Here is a 15,656-nt window from a genome sequence, read left to right as displayed (position 1 = left end):
GAAATTTGCCAATTATTATACCATTTACATTTGCTTATTTAAAGAGTCCATGAAATAACTAAACATTTGACACACTGAGCAGGAAAGTGCTGGGGAGACAATTTGGATTTGGGAGACAGGCATTCTCTGTCCTTTTAAGATTAGGCTTAAAATTTTCTTTTTTGATAAAGCTTATAGTTAAGGCTGAATTGGGCGACCCTGAGCCATCCCTTAGTTATGCTGCAATAAGGTTAGGCTGCTGCGGAGGCTTCCCATGATGCACTGAGTATTTCTTGTAATATTGTTGGGGCTTTACTTTACAATACAAAGTGCCTTGAGGTGACTGTTGTTGTGAATTGGTGTTTTATATATATATATAAAACTGAATTGAATTGGAGTTAAAAGAAAAATGCAGCCTGACAGAGAATTTAACCTGCGCATTCTCATATCCTTGCAGCATTTAAAAAACACTGATGATCACTGTAGCTGATAATGAAAGTAGTAATTTCCATGAGTCTGTTGTCACGGTTAGGCTGTGTGGCTGGCAGGGGTGGACCCAAATGCAGGGTGCATGAGACAAAACTGAATTTTGAGGCAGCTTTAATGCTGAAATCTTCTCACAGGATACAAAATTCACAACAAAAAATCCTACTCTCAACCAAGGCTGTACCAAAGAAAGAGAGAAATAAAATAAGAAGCCTGGGAGAAAAAACGGGGAAAACAGTAAACAGGGGAACACACAGCTAAGGGGAACGCAGGCAATGACGCAACAATCACCAGAAGAAAACTGAGGGCTTAAATACACACAAGGTAATTGGGAGAGTGGAGACAGCACAAGATGAAACTAATAACACAAAGGAAGCAAAACCAAACACAAAGCACAGGGAAAACGGGACTGTCAAAATAAAACAGGAAGTGACCAACCATCACACACACATGCAGACTTGACATAACAGGGAGAAGCACAACACAAAGGCATACAAATATACAGCCATTCAGACAGGACCTAAGGGGAACATGAGACAAGTAAGGAAAACTAAACTCCGGAGAAATAACAGAGAAAAATAATACAGAAATTCAAAGGTGAAAAAGGAACCATAACAACCTAAGAAACAAAGTGAAGAAAAACTCAAGTCCAAAATGCAAAATACTGGGGCAAATATCCAAGATGAAGACACCTGTAGCTTGGATATTCCCAACCATATCCATGTTACATAGTACTAAATGTTACAGCTCTTCAACCAGAATTTTAGTAGAGGATAGGTACCATTTAGTCCAACTGAGCTGGCCTATGGTTTGTTTTTCAGCTTGATATGATTTAACTGCACAGATTTGAACACCATGCTAGGATTGGTTGGATGTGTAAATAAGCCATAAAGGTGTTGGGTAATTATGGTGTTAAGTAAAGGAATGCAGAAAGGACTGATGGTAGTGGATTTTGCAAAAAAGGATGGAAATGGCTGCAGTGAATACATTTCAAGAAGAGGGAGGAATATAGGGTGATGTATAAGAGTAAGGTACACACAGGCTATGTCTTATGCAGAAGGTGCAATGTGAAGGAGGTGGGTGTCAGATGGAGAATTTAGCTAGGCAGCATCGGATGGTAGTCTGTAGGATGACTTAAGAAATCAAGAAGAGGAAGCAAGTGCAGGCAGAACCAAGGATTAAATGGTGCAAGGTAAAGAGGGAAAAATGTGCAGAGTTCAGGGAGGAGTTGAGGCAGGTTCTGGGTGGTACGAATATGTTGCCAGATGACCGTGAAAGTACAGCTGAAGTGGTGAGAAAAACTGCCAAGAAGGTGTTTGGAGTATGTAGAGGGAAGATGACAAGGAGACTTGGTGGTGAGATGTGGAAGTACAGGAAAGTATTCAAAGGAAGAGGTTAGCAAAGAAAAAGCGGGATAGTCAGGGAGATGAAAGTAGTACTGGGAGGCTAGACATACAGCAAAGAGAGAGCTGGTAAAGGAAAAGGCCTATAGTGAGTTGTTTGTGAGGCTGGATACTAAGGAAGGAGAAAATGACTTGTATTGATTGACTAAGAATGGTTACATGCCAAGTGGAGGTAAGACACTAACTCTGTGAGCTTCTTTGACAATAATCAATTGCGTGGATCCAGGTGGGAGGAGAGACAAACATGACTGAAGTCTTCTGAAGCTGAACATGTGCTTCAACTGATAGCAGACGGTGGTGACTAGGCAGAGAGATTGAGCTGGAAAGGATGTGCAGCAGAATAGGGTGAACAGGACAGAGATACAAATGTATTAATGAGTGAAGAGAGTGTGTTGAAGATGGAAGGAATACTTTGAGGAGCTGATGAATATAGAAAATGAGAGCGGAGGTGGAGGACAAATAGAGGAAAATTAGTGAATTAGGAAGTTAGGGCAGCTATCAAGAGGATGAAGAGTGGAAGGCAGATGTCCAGATGACATACTTGTGGAGGTATGGAGATGTCCAGGGGCAGTGGAGAGAGGGCAGTGGTCTTTTTAACCAGATTATTAAACAAAATCCTAGAGAGTAAGAAAATGCCTGAGCAATGGAGAAGTGTACTGGTACCTATTTTCAAGAACAAGGGTGACGTATAGAGCTGAAACAACTACAGCAGGATAAAGTTGATAACTCATACCATGAAGCTTTGAGAAGGAGTTATTGAAGCTAGATTAAGAAGAGAGGTGTGATCAGTGAGCCGTGAATGAGCACTGCATCTGTGATGTTTGCTTTCAGAGTGTTGATGGAGAAGAATAGAGATGGTCAGAAGGAGCTGTGCTGTCTCTAGAGAAAGTATATGATGGGGTGGCAAGATCAGAACTGTGATACTACATGAAGAAGTCAGGGGGTGGCAGAGAAGTATGTGAGGGTGGTGCAGGACATGTATGAGAACAGCAAGATGTCCTCATACATGTCTTGTGAGATGTGGTACTGATCTGTAGTGACAGTAGGGAGCAGGTGGAGAGCCTGGAGAGGTGGAGGTATGCACTGAAGAGAAGTGGAATCATAGTAGAGGTAAAACAGAATACATGTGTGTGAATGATAGGCTGATGGGTGTAACGGTGACGTTGCAAGGAGTAGAGGTAGTGAACATAGATGATTATAAGTGCCTGGGGTCAGCCATCCAAGGCGATGAACAGTGCACGAGAGAGGTGAAGAAGAGAGTGCTGGCAGCTTGCATTGGGTGGAGATGAGTTTCAGGGGTGATTTATGACAAAGATAGCAGCAAGAGTGAAAGGGAAGAGTTACAAGATAGTTGTGAGTCCTACTATGATGAATGGTGTGGAGATGGTGGCACTAACAAAAAGAGAGGAGGCTGAGCTGAAGGTGGCAGAGTTGAAGATGTTAAGATCTGAGAAATGAGTACAGGGAGGACAGCTAAGGTTGAGCAGGTTGAGACAAAGTTAGAGAGGCAAGGCTGAGGTGGTTTGTAGAGGAGGGGATTTATTGGATAAAGGATGTTGAAATATGGAGTTGCCAGGCAGGTGGAAAAGAGGAAGGCCACAGAGAAGATTCATGGCTGTAGTGTGGAGGAGGATATGCAGAAAGTTGGTGTGCATGAGATGGAGGAAGATGATCCGCTGTGGCAACCCATAAAGGGAGCAGCCAGAAGAACAAGAAATTATGTGGAGGACTGGAGCCTATCCAAGCTGTGGAAAGACAAGGTACATAAGGGACAGGTCACCAGTGTATCTCAGGGCCATTCATCTAATTTATTTGTTACCTCTGCCAGGTTCCTTTTCTCTGAACTTCACAGTTAATGCCTCATTCCTTTTCCTATGGCTCTCATTCAAGATGTCCTAACCAAGGAGCATGGTGAACTGTCTCACATCTCAGGTAATAATAACAACAACAATAATAATAAGTATCAGGTTGAGGGCAAAACTTCATGTGAACAAATCTGGGTGTGTGTTGCCTCCTAACAGACAGCATCTGACAACTGATCTGGAGTTTGACTCTACAACCTGTCATCTCACTTAGAACTAAACACAACAAACAGAGTAAACATCACACACCCACATGTAATACCAGTCAGCTCTGAGGGAGGGAGAGAGCTGTCATTACATATTCTGATTTCCCTTCATCAGGCTTAACATCATGAGTCTACTGCATATATGAAGAGCTAAAACAACACAGAGAGCCCTTTGTTTGTATAGCTGTTAAAATTGGATGCAGCAGGGCAAATAAAAACACGCACACACACACACACACACACACACACACACACACACACACACACACACACACACACACACAGACACACAGGCGACATCTGAAACAGTAGTAGTGGATGCATGTTGAGGTTGCAGTTGCATGAGCAATGGCATAGGTCTGACACACAAATATGTTAGGAAGTATCTTGAAAAAAGTTTAAAACCATTCAAAATTAAAGGTCTTCGCAGAACATAACTACAAACCACAGCCTCTATTCGCCTACTGGGACTATATTAGCATATCAGTGTAACCTGCAACATACACTGCTGTGAAAAAGGATTAAAAAGTAAAGCTAGCAATGAGTCTTTCACATTGCTGTGGGGAAATTTTGGCCAACTCTTCTTTGCAGAATTGTTTTAATGCAGCCACATTGGAGGATTTTCGAGGATAAACAGCCTGTTTAAGGTCATGCCAAAAGATCTCAGTTGGATTTAAGTCTGAATTTGGACTAGGAGACTCCAAAACATTTCACTTTGGGGTTTTTTGAGCCATTCAGAGGTGGACTTGCTGGTGTGATTTGGACCATTGTTGTGCTGCCTAACCAAAGTGCACTTGAGCTTCAGGGCATGAACTGATGGCCAGACATTCTCCTTCAGGATTTTTTGGTAGAGAGCCGAATTCATGGTTCCATCAATTACAGCAAGTCATCCAGTAGATCTGTGCCATATCGTATCGCCTGCAATAATACCGTGATATAAAAATGTCATATTGCAGTATCATTGCTATAGGAGCACCATTAATTTACATTCCCTAGAGCACACAAGGAGAGAAGCCCAGTCATGCGTAAGAGCATGTGTTACATGTCAGCTTCTGATGATAATTTAGTGCCTAAAAAGGGAGCTACTTCAATAATAACCTTGAGCAAAGCACAGTGCTTTGCAAAATATGCAAGAAAATGTTTCGCCATTTGAGGCAGAAACATGCCATCGAGTACAACCAGGCTACGAAGGAGGAGATACCAACAGCTGGTGATGCATGACCAAAATGTAAACAAATGGGTATCACTGGAGCAATTGCTAATTGTGCTACAAATGACTGGAAGAACAAACAGTGGACAGAAATTACTAGTCCGGTTACACAGTGGAAAAGCAGGTGAAGAAATTTAAATAACATGAGTGTGTGCTGCTTAAGCCTTTAGGTTTCTGCGTGTTCGTTTATCGAACAGGAATGACACAAACAAACGGAATAAGGAGTCCAATTATTAAATTTAATAAAGCCATTTCTGATTAACTTAATGAAATAATAATAATAAAAAAAAAATTCTGTCTTGCATCACCAAACTTGGTTTGTGCCAGCTGCTATCTACTGTAGGTAAACTATGAAGGAATACCACATTAAAAAGAAGCCTTCAAAGAAAACAAACTATCTCTTAAAACATGTTCAGTTTCTGACAGGACATACTTGCAAACCTCTCTTTGGTCACATGTTGTCCACCAAGAAAAATGCAACCAAATGTAGAAATTTGAAGGAAATCAGTTATGAAGCCAACCTTCATACTAACAGGTTGCATTAATCACGTTGACACAAGCAATTTATGTTTTCACAGCTGAGAAAGTTCAATAACTCTGAGCCTGACTTGGAACATTTGTACAACCAAACCTCAGAAGAGAAAAGAATGGTTTAGGATAAGCATATGAAAATGTTCTTGGATGAATAAGGTTCATTCAGTTGTTGGAATTTTATTAGATAGACATTTTTTAAACAGTCAGTGGCAGCTGCATTTTTAAAATCATTTTTCTGGAAACATGAACATAAAAATTTACTTTTTGTTTTGATGCTTGTTCAATTCAATAAAATGTTATTTATATAGCACCACATCACAACAACAGTCACCTCAAGGTGCTTTATATTGTGAGTTAAACACTCTACGGAAATACAAAGAAAACCCCAACAATCAGATGACCCTCTATGAGCAGCACTTGGTGACAGTGGGAAGGAAAAACTCCATTTTAACAGGAAGAAACCTCCATCAGAACCAGGCTCAGGGAGGGGCAGTCATCTGCTGCAACCGTTTGGGGGTCTAGGTGTCTACTGTGTTAGTATAATCCTTTTTCAAATTTACCTTTTCCACCTGTTTAAATTTATAGTTCTTCTATAAAGGAACCATTATTAAGCTACTTTATCATAGATTAGCACAAATTTAGACAGTTTGTCTTTCCTTTTGTTTTATTGTCCACAATGGGACAATTAGTTGGGATTGAAGGTGGTGCAGTAGCATAAAAGAGAATGGAAAACTATTGTCAGTATGCGTTAATGAGTGCCGTCTCAGTGTCTGTGTATGCATCAAAGGCAAACTGGGGTGAGATATCAAAGCAGAGAGAGATACTGAGCCCATCAGCAGGGGAAAGCAAGTTGACAAAGCTGTGAGAGGTGGATAAGTAATGCCCTCTGACCTCAGACTCATAACCTGTCCTGACAGGCATGGCATACCACTATTGTTGTTACCGCATATTAACATTCATCACATGTTTCCTGAGGGAGTTTGAAGTTCACACATCTGAATGTCATTTACCTGCATTTTTTTTTATTCCCTCTCCAAATGCACAGTTCTTTATTGCCAAAGAACCGTCACACTGATGAAGAAATTAAACATCTGGAAGTAGGAAGTCCTGGATTTTAATCTTAGAAGTTATTCTTAATTAACACTGAATTCAAGCACGAAATATGAGATCCTTCCTGTCTAGTGAGAAAGATGCTGTAATCATTTTAGTCTTTGGCCAAATCAAAGTTAAATAATTCAAAGTAGTGAGCAGCAACATTTACCATAGGGTTGCTGGAAGCAGTATAGCTCTGTTCTTTAAATTCTTGGATAATTGTGTCATTCAAAAATACATTTTTTTTTTCAAGTGAATGCATTATACATTTTTATTAAACTCTTACAGTATAATCTTGGCCCAAAGTTTTGAGAATGACACAAGCATCGGTTTTCACAAAGTTCGCTGGTTCAGTGTTTTTAGATCTTTTTGTCAAATGTTTCAATGGTATACTGAAGTATGACAAACATTTCATAAGTTTCAAAGGCCTTTATTGGCAATCACATAAAGTTTCTACAAAGAGTCAGTATTTGCAGTGTTGACCCTTTCTTTTCAAGACCTTTTCAAGATGCTGTCACTCAACTTCTGTGCCAAAAAGCTGATAGCAACTCATTTATGCGTAATCAATGTTTGAAGTTTGTCATATTTTGTGGGGTTTTGTTTGTCAGTCTGCCTGTTGAGGATTGACCCCAAGTTCTCAATGAGATTAAGGTCTGGGGAGTTTCCTGGCCATTGACCCAAATTTTCAACATTTTGTTCCCTGAGCTACTTAGTTATCACTTTGCCTTATGGCACGATGGAAAAGAACAGTTCTTCACCAAACTGTTCTTGGACTGTTGAGAGAAGTTGCTCTTGGAGGATGTTTTGGTGCAATTCTGTATTCATGGCTGTATTTTTAGGTAAAATTGTGAGTAAGCCCACTCCCTTGGATGAGAAGCAACCCCACACATGGATGGTCTCAGGAGGCTTTCCTGTTGGCATGACATAGGACTGATGGTAGCACTCAATTTTTCTTCTCTAGACAATCATTTTTCCAGATAGCTCAAACAATTGGAGAGAGTTTGGAGGAGAGGATATCAGGTTTTATGGTGTTAAACGCAAAGCTGAAGTCAATAAACAGGATCCTAGCATATGCCCCTGAGCTGTCAAGGTGTTGTAGGATGTAGTGCAGTCTCATGTTAACAGCATCATCCACTGACCTGTTTGCTTGGTAGGCAAACTGCAGGGGGTCCAGCAGGAGTCCTGTGACATTCTTCAGGTGAGCCAGCAACAGACATTCAAAGGACTTCATTACCATAGACGTCAGTGCGACAGGCCTGTAGTCATTTAGTCCCGTGATGGAGGGTTTCTTGGGTACTGGAATGATGGTGGATTTTTTGAAGCTGCAGGGGACTTCATGCAGTTCTAAGGATTTATTGAAGATCTGCGTGAAGACGGGAGCCAACTGGTCAGCACAGATTTTGAGGCAGGAGGGGGAGACACCATCTGGACCTGGTGCCTTCCTGATCTTTTGTCTCTTGATGAGCTGTCCCACCTCCTCTTCATGTATTGTCATTCCAGTAGATTGACTAATTAAAGCTTGATCAGGGAGAGAGAGTAGGGGTGTGCAGAGGGCAGTTGTTGTCTGGCTGGAGTGGGTGAGTGGGTGAAAATGCTTGGATTTTAATATTGCCCTTTCAAGGTTTGTAAAGGGCTTGAATTTTGGATATAGTGCTTGAAAGTGCTTGAAATTGTAACTGCTCTTTTTTAAATAAAAAAATAACTGTCTGATTAAATAGTTCCCTTATGAAACGGAGAAATAAAATGAGTCGGAAAGTCTAAAATGTAAATTTCGCCGCCTGGGCCTGGCCTGTCCATCTGCATGTGACCTGTCGGTCTGTTTGTGACCCCGCCCCTCCCCGAAGACAGAGAGTTGCCATTTAAATGAGTATTCGCTGGAAAACTGCAAATTACATAATCCCCGCAAATGATGTCATTCCGTGAGCGCAGGTATTCATTCCTCGCTAGTAAATTCAACAATGTAGAACTCAGCAGCCGCTCACACGAGTGTCTGCTATGCATGTGTGTCCCCCTCAGTGCTGAAGAGTACGAAGGGACGCAGTACGAGCGCTGTATGTACACAAAACACAGCGACAGCAGAGGTTTCAGGTTTCCAGTGTTGTTGCCAAAAAGGAATTTCCAGTTTGTTTTTTTAAACATATTATCTTTGCTTATATTGGTAAATAGACTGTGGTGCACAGGATTTATGAAGGGCTTATATATAAAATGAAGAAATGACTTGTTTTGCAAATATTTTTATGACTCTGTGTTATTGTATATACATTATAAGCAATACAGTCCTTTTTGGCTACTCTTATAGAACTGCAGTGTTATGTTTGTTGCAATTTCTGCATTCCTCCTGGCAGATCTCTCGGGATAAAAGACATTTTCAATGTCAGTGATAGTTTTTACCCTCATTAATAAAGAATATATGAAAGTCACTTTGCCAAGAAGTGATTGCAGCTTCTACCTTGTGACAGGAATGTTGTTTTTCGCTCAAAATGACATAATATCATTCATGAGAGATATGTTTGACATGTTTCACAGATTCTAGGCCTAAAATGAATCTACAGCAATTTAAATACAACCAATATATTTTTTTCCTAATACTGGAAATCACTTTTTGGCACACGATCACTTTTTGGCACAACACCGCCCTATCTTCAGAAGTCGCTGATGTCACTGGACAAAGTTGCTATATTTGTTGCTAGTCGCTTTTTGGAGAAAAAAAGTTGCTAGGGGCGTCTGAAAAGTCCTAGCAACAAAGTCACTAAGTTGGCCACCAGTGTTACCAAAAACTGACTGCAGCTTCTACCATGTGACAGGAATGTTCTTTATCACTCAAAATGAATTGATATCATTCATAAAAGATGATGTTTGAGATGTGCTTGACAGAGTATAGGTCAACAAGTCATTTACAACAATATAAATACCAGCAATCATTTGTTTGGCAGATACTTGAAATCACTTTTTGGCACAAGACCGGCTATTCAGATGACAAATCGCTCCACTGCCACTGTGTACAGTGTGGCGACATGTACATTTTGTGTACATGCAGTGCAGAACAATGTTTTAATAGACAGGAAAGAGTATATTTGATATCAAGATTTCCATAATTTTCCAACACCAGGATGTGTTTTTAATACTTCCTATTACATTAAAATAACAAAGAACCAGGAGAAATTAAATGTCATGAATAAAGATCAACATTTTCTTTATATACTTTTGGGGAGGGAGCCTGTAAGCTTTGGAAAATATTGAATGTGATCCTGGAAAAGGTGTACAAACCCTGGGTTTAGTAAGCCACCATCTCTGTTCAATGATGGACGTTCACAGTGGACATAAATGGCTTCTTTTACTCCTCTTTCAAGCCATGTGTTCCTGGTCCAAAATTTGAACTGTCAAGGCGGGCTGTGTGGCAGGCAGAGAACGGCTTATTGCTGTACTCCACTGATACAAACCAGGGTTATAATAGTTTTAGATTTTACATTATAGTTTACTTTTATTTCATTTCATTTTTCTCTCTAATTCAGTTAGTTTTAGTTTTTCGAGTGGATAGTTTTTATTAGTTTTTATTTTTTGTTTAATGCTCAGTTTGAGTTTAGCTTTCATTTGTTTTAGTTTTTTCATACTTTATTTTTCAAGTGCAAGATTCAAGTTACAAGAGTAATTATTATGTAATAAAACATCAACAAATTATACCATAAAAAGGAACTGTATTCAACAACCAACTGTTCACAACATAGCAGCATTATGTGCTAAATGTGTGTAATATTAAGGACTCATGAACATCAGGAGACATCAACAGGGAGCAACAAAGAAAAATACAATTAACTTAACACTTGAGCTCTCAATAAACCCTTCTCAAAAATATGTATCTCAAAAATTGAAAAATATTAATGAAAATATTTAGCTCAAGAATAAATTAGTTTATTTATTAGTTTATTTTATTTATTTGTGAAGAAATTCATTGAGTCATTACTAATTAAGGTTAAAGGAATACTCAGATCAACAGAGCTCTGACTCTGCCAGCCTGACTGCAGTGCTGAAAAGAAAACTGGAATTATTCTTTTTTCTTCAATCAGTGATTAATAGTGAAATTTCCTTGCATTATGTCAGATCACGATCCAGAGTGTGAGCCAGAGTGAGATTAAAATTCAAACCAACCATGAATTGATGGTGACTAGCCTTCTGTTAATCTCCTTTTGGTTATGGAGCACAATGGAGAGGTGAAAAGAAATTTGAAGCAGTGCTACACCGTCATTTTGTATATACAGGGGTTGGACAATGAAACTGAAACACCTGTCATTTTAGTGTGGGAGGTTTCATGGCTAAATTGGACCAGCCTGGTGGCCAGTCTTCATTAATTGCACATTGCACCAGTAAGAGCAGAGTGTGAAGGTTCAATTAGCAGGGTAAGAGCTAGGGCTGCAACGATTCATCGATTAACTCGATTAAATCGATTCTAAAAATTTATCGACACAAATTTACTGTGTCGATGCTTCGTTTAAACTCTGCAGCGCTCAGCTGTCTCGGTGTAAGCGGCGCTCCTCACTAGCATTAGCAGCATTAGTGCTGACGTTTTTTTGTGGGTTTATTGGGGGCTGGCAAACCAACATAGAACTGCATTACCGCCACCTACTGGACTGGAGTGTGAATCACTCACGTATACACAAGCACACATTCTAAAAAGCTCTCCGTCGCTGCGATGGACTTCATTTAACACAGAGTGGATCATCTAGAGTTGCCACCTGTCTCGTAAAATACAGAACCCCGTATGTTACGGGACTCCGTGGAATACGGCTCCGTAACATGCCGTGTTCCGTACTTTACGGGACGGGTGGCAACTGTCGCTGACATGCATTTCCACGCCTCCACTGCTCTCTGTGTGTCTGTGTGTGTTGTGTTCGCTGAGAATTTCAGCTATTTTTGTCTTTACTTCAGCTGTAGCTACCAGAACTGGTTTGCTAGCGAGCGCGGGCCATTAGCACTAGCGATGGTTCGGTACCGGAAGGCCCGGGGCGGGCCTTCCGGTACCGAACCATCGCTAGTGTCCAGGACCGAGGGGCTCCAGGACCGAGGGGCTCCTTCAAAATATTTTTTATACTTTAATCCCTTATTAGTGACTAAATATAGACCTGCAGTAGAAACGTATTTTCGAGAATGCTTGTGAATACAAAGCATTACACCATTACTCACACATGCGCCATGGCTCCCGCAGCCACTAGTTTTTCAAAACACTCATAGCAGGCAGCGGTTTTAACTGCGCAAGCGCAAAGAGGCGAAGCTGTGACGGTGAGCTCAAGTAGTGAAAAAGGAAACGTTTTTCCAGCGTCCAAAACAGCAGCTTTTTCTTTTAGTAACCACCATTAAATCTGTGAAACAGCTGGAGGTCCTTCATCAAGCACCTGATCAGCAAGTGTTAAGGTGAAGAAAAGAGAACTTTGTAGCTGCTCCATTCACCGCTGTTTGTTCACATGGCGAGAAACTGCATTACGGAAGTTAAAATATGCAGATAAACTGTTAATAAAAAAAAGTATTTCTTATCCGATTACTCGATTAATCGCTGGAATAATCGATAGAATACTCGATTACTAAAATAATCGTTTTATGCAGCCCTAGTAAGAGCACAGTTTTGCTCAAAATATTGCAATGCACACAACATTATGGGTGACATACCAGAGTTCAAAAGAGGACAAATTGTTGGTGCACGTCTTGCTGGCGCATCTGTGACCAAGACAGCAAGTCTTTGTGATGTATCAAGAGCCACGGTATCCAGGGTAATGCCAGCATACCACCAAGAAGGACGAACGACATCCAACAGGATTAACTGTGGACGCAATAGGAAGCTGTCTGAAAGGGATGTTCGGGTGCTAACCCGGATTGTATCCAAAAAACATAAAACCACGGCTGCTCAAATCACGGCAGAATTAAATGTGCACCTCAACTCTCCTGTTTACACCAAAACTGTCCGTCGGGAGCTCCACAGGGTCAATATACATGGCCGGGCTGCTATAGCCAAACCTTTGGTCACTCGTGCCAATGCCAAACGTCGGTTTCAATGGTGCAAGGAGCGCAAATCTTGGGCTGTGGACAATGTGAAACATGTATTGTTCTCTGATGAGTCCACCTTTACTGTTTTCCCCACATCTGGGAGAGTTACGGTGTGGAGAAGCCCCAAAGAAGCGTACCACCCAGACTGTTGCATGCCCAGAGTGAAGCATGGGGGTGGATCAGTGATGGTTTGGGCTGCCATATCATGGCATTCCCTTGGCCCAATACTTGTGCTAGATGGGCGCATCACTGCCAAGGACTACCGAACCATTCTGGAGGACCATGTGCATCCAGTGGTTCAAATATTGTATCCTGAAGGCGGTGCCGTGTATCAGGATGACAATGCACCAATACACACAGCAAGACTGGTGAAAGATTGGTTTGATGAACATGAAAGTGAAGTTGAACATCTCCCATGGCCTGCACAGTCACCAGATCTAAATATTATTGAGCCACTTTGGGGTGTTTCGGAGGAGCGAGTCAGGAAACGTTTTCCTCCACCAGCATCACGTCGTGACCTGGCCACTATCCTGCAAGAAGAATGGCTTAAAATCCCTCTGACCACTGTGCAGGACTTGTATATGTCATTCCCAAGACGAATTGACGCTGTATTGGCTGCAAAAGGAGGCCCTACACCATACTAATAAATTATTGTGGTCTAAAACCAGGTTTTTCAGTTTCATTGTCCAACCCCTGTATGTGATAGATACCAGTGTTAATTTCGTTGACGAAATATTTTCGTCATAGTTTTCGTCGACTAACCTTTTTTTCATGATGATAACAAGACGATACCTAAATAAAAACTACCTAAAATGATAAAAACGATGATGAAATTAATTGACACTTTCGTCAATGAATGAAAATGAGACGAAAATGCTTGGCGGGGACGAAATCCATTCAGAACTGATTTTATTTTGTGACAGGGCGGGACAAGCTAGGAAAACATCCAATCAAACACACAGATGCACAAATTTGCTCTAAACCCGGGAAGGACAAACTAGCCTGTGATTGGTCGTTACTTCCGATAGAGCTAAGTCATGTAAAGAATGTCAGCAGGGAGAAAGAGAAGAGCCGATGTATGGACACATTTGTCCTTTGACGTTGTGACAAACAAATCGATGTGTAAGCCATGTGGGGCGACTATCTCGGGTAAAAAAACGACAAATCTTAAACAACATCTGCAAACCAGTCACCCAGATCTCCATGCAAAGGTCAGCATTTTAATGACATACAGGGTAAAGTGTTTTTTCCAGTTTAGAGTTTGTGTTTAGAGAAAATCTCCACACCGCGGTGGATTAGACTTTCCTAATCTTAGTCCTGAACACTGCCCTGTACCTTTCAGAGCGTCCTGCTGTAAAACGCTCGTATTATCTCAGTAAGGTGGTGTTAATGATCAGGTGTGTGGGAAGCAGGTGAAACGCTAATGTTAATATTATTAATAATATTCCATAACTTTGAATAAATGTTTAATTTTGTATAAGTGTGTATAATGACTAATTCAAGGGAACTGAAGAAAAAGCATTTACATTTTACACCCTTTATATGTTAGTCAACTAAATCAACTGTAGATTTAGTCGACTATATTCTTAGGATAATTTCGTCGACTAAAACTAAAACTATTCAGATGACTAAATTATGACTAAAACTAAATTACATTGTCGTCAAAAGACTACGACTAAAACTAAATCAAAATTTGCTGTCAAAATTAACACAGATAGATACATGGCTCCATGTCTAATAGTTCATCAGTGACATTAATGCATGTCTCAGATTGGGCTTATTCTTACATTGTTCAGTCCTGTCCCAGAAGCATCGATCCCACTGGAATGCAGTGAAACACAATACACACACCTACACACACACTGAGAAACACACAGACACACACAGAGACAGATGAGTCCTGTGATCTCAGGTGCCATGTGATGGGTCTCCTCTATAGCCCTGATGTTCACTTACCTCTTTCATGTTCCCCTCTGGCCTCAGGGACACTTTTCGTGAACTTATGTGTGTGTGTGCGTGTGTGTGGCGGGGGGGGGGGCTTATTCCAGGCTTTTAGTCCACTTCATTACCACCACACAGAGTTTCTGCCTGCGCAACAACACATCAGAGAGAGTGGGGAAAGTAGGAGGAGAGAGAAGAGCAATGTAAAAAGATAAAAGATTTGACAATGAGTAAGAAAGACACAGGCGAGAGGAGAAAGATGGAGACAGGATGTGAGGGGGTGAAACTGACAGTGTAGGTAGGCGCAGAGAACCTGAAAAAGAAATTAGCAAATGGAGAGTGTGTGTATGTGTGTTTGGGAGAATGTGGGCAAATTTGATGGAGATGGAGGGAGGAAAGGCACACAAGAAGTGAGTTATTTTGTGTTCATCCGTTTGAAGCTGAAAACACTTTGAACCAATAACACGAGTAAATCACATAAACTGCAGTCAGGAATTACACACACACACACACACACACACACACACACACACACACACACACACACACACACACACACACACACACACACACACACACACACACACAAAACAAGTTTTGACCGTTCATTAAATCCCAGAACAGTAATCACAGCTAAACACCACAGCTGGTTGGTTCCTTAAAAACAAAACAAAACAAAACCAAAAAACTACCAATACTATGTGAACACCAGCACTAATGAATTTATGACTCACCCCTATGGTTAAGGTTTAAGTTTAGACAATAAAGCTACTTAGTTAGATATCTTGGACAGTCTGTACCACACAGCAATCCATATTCTTTTGTCAGATAATTCTATTAAAAATGCTCCAAAAGACACAGTTTAGAGGTCCAGTTCAGTTCATTTCCTGAACGTAAGGCCTAGCAGACA

The 15,656-nt window shown here is 40.8% G+C and overlaps 1 protein-coding gene across 1 annotated transcript in view; it reads left to right on the top strand.

Annotated features, from left to right (window-relative positions):
• Positions 1-15,656, top strand: part of prkcz (protein kinase C, zeta) — a 178,615-nt gene that overhangs the window by 143,098 nt on the left and 19,861 nt on the right. The window lies entirely within an intron of this gene.

The sequence above is a fragment of the Archocentrus centrarchus genome, chromosome 7, assembly GCF_007364275.1.
Source record: "Archocentrus centrarchus isolate MPI-CPG fArcCen1 chromosome 7, fArcCen1, whole genome shotgun sequence".
Lineage (NCBI taxonomy): Eukaryota > Metazoa > Chordata > Actinopteri > Cichliformes > Cichlidae > Archocentrus > Archocentrus centrarchus.
Note: the sequence above shows the minus strand (reverse complement) of the source record. Positions and strands in the feature narration are given on the sequence as shown.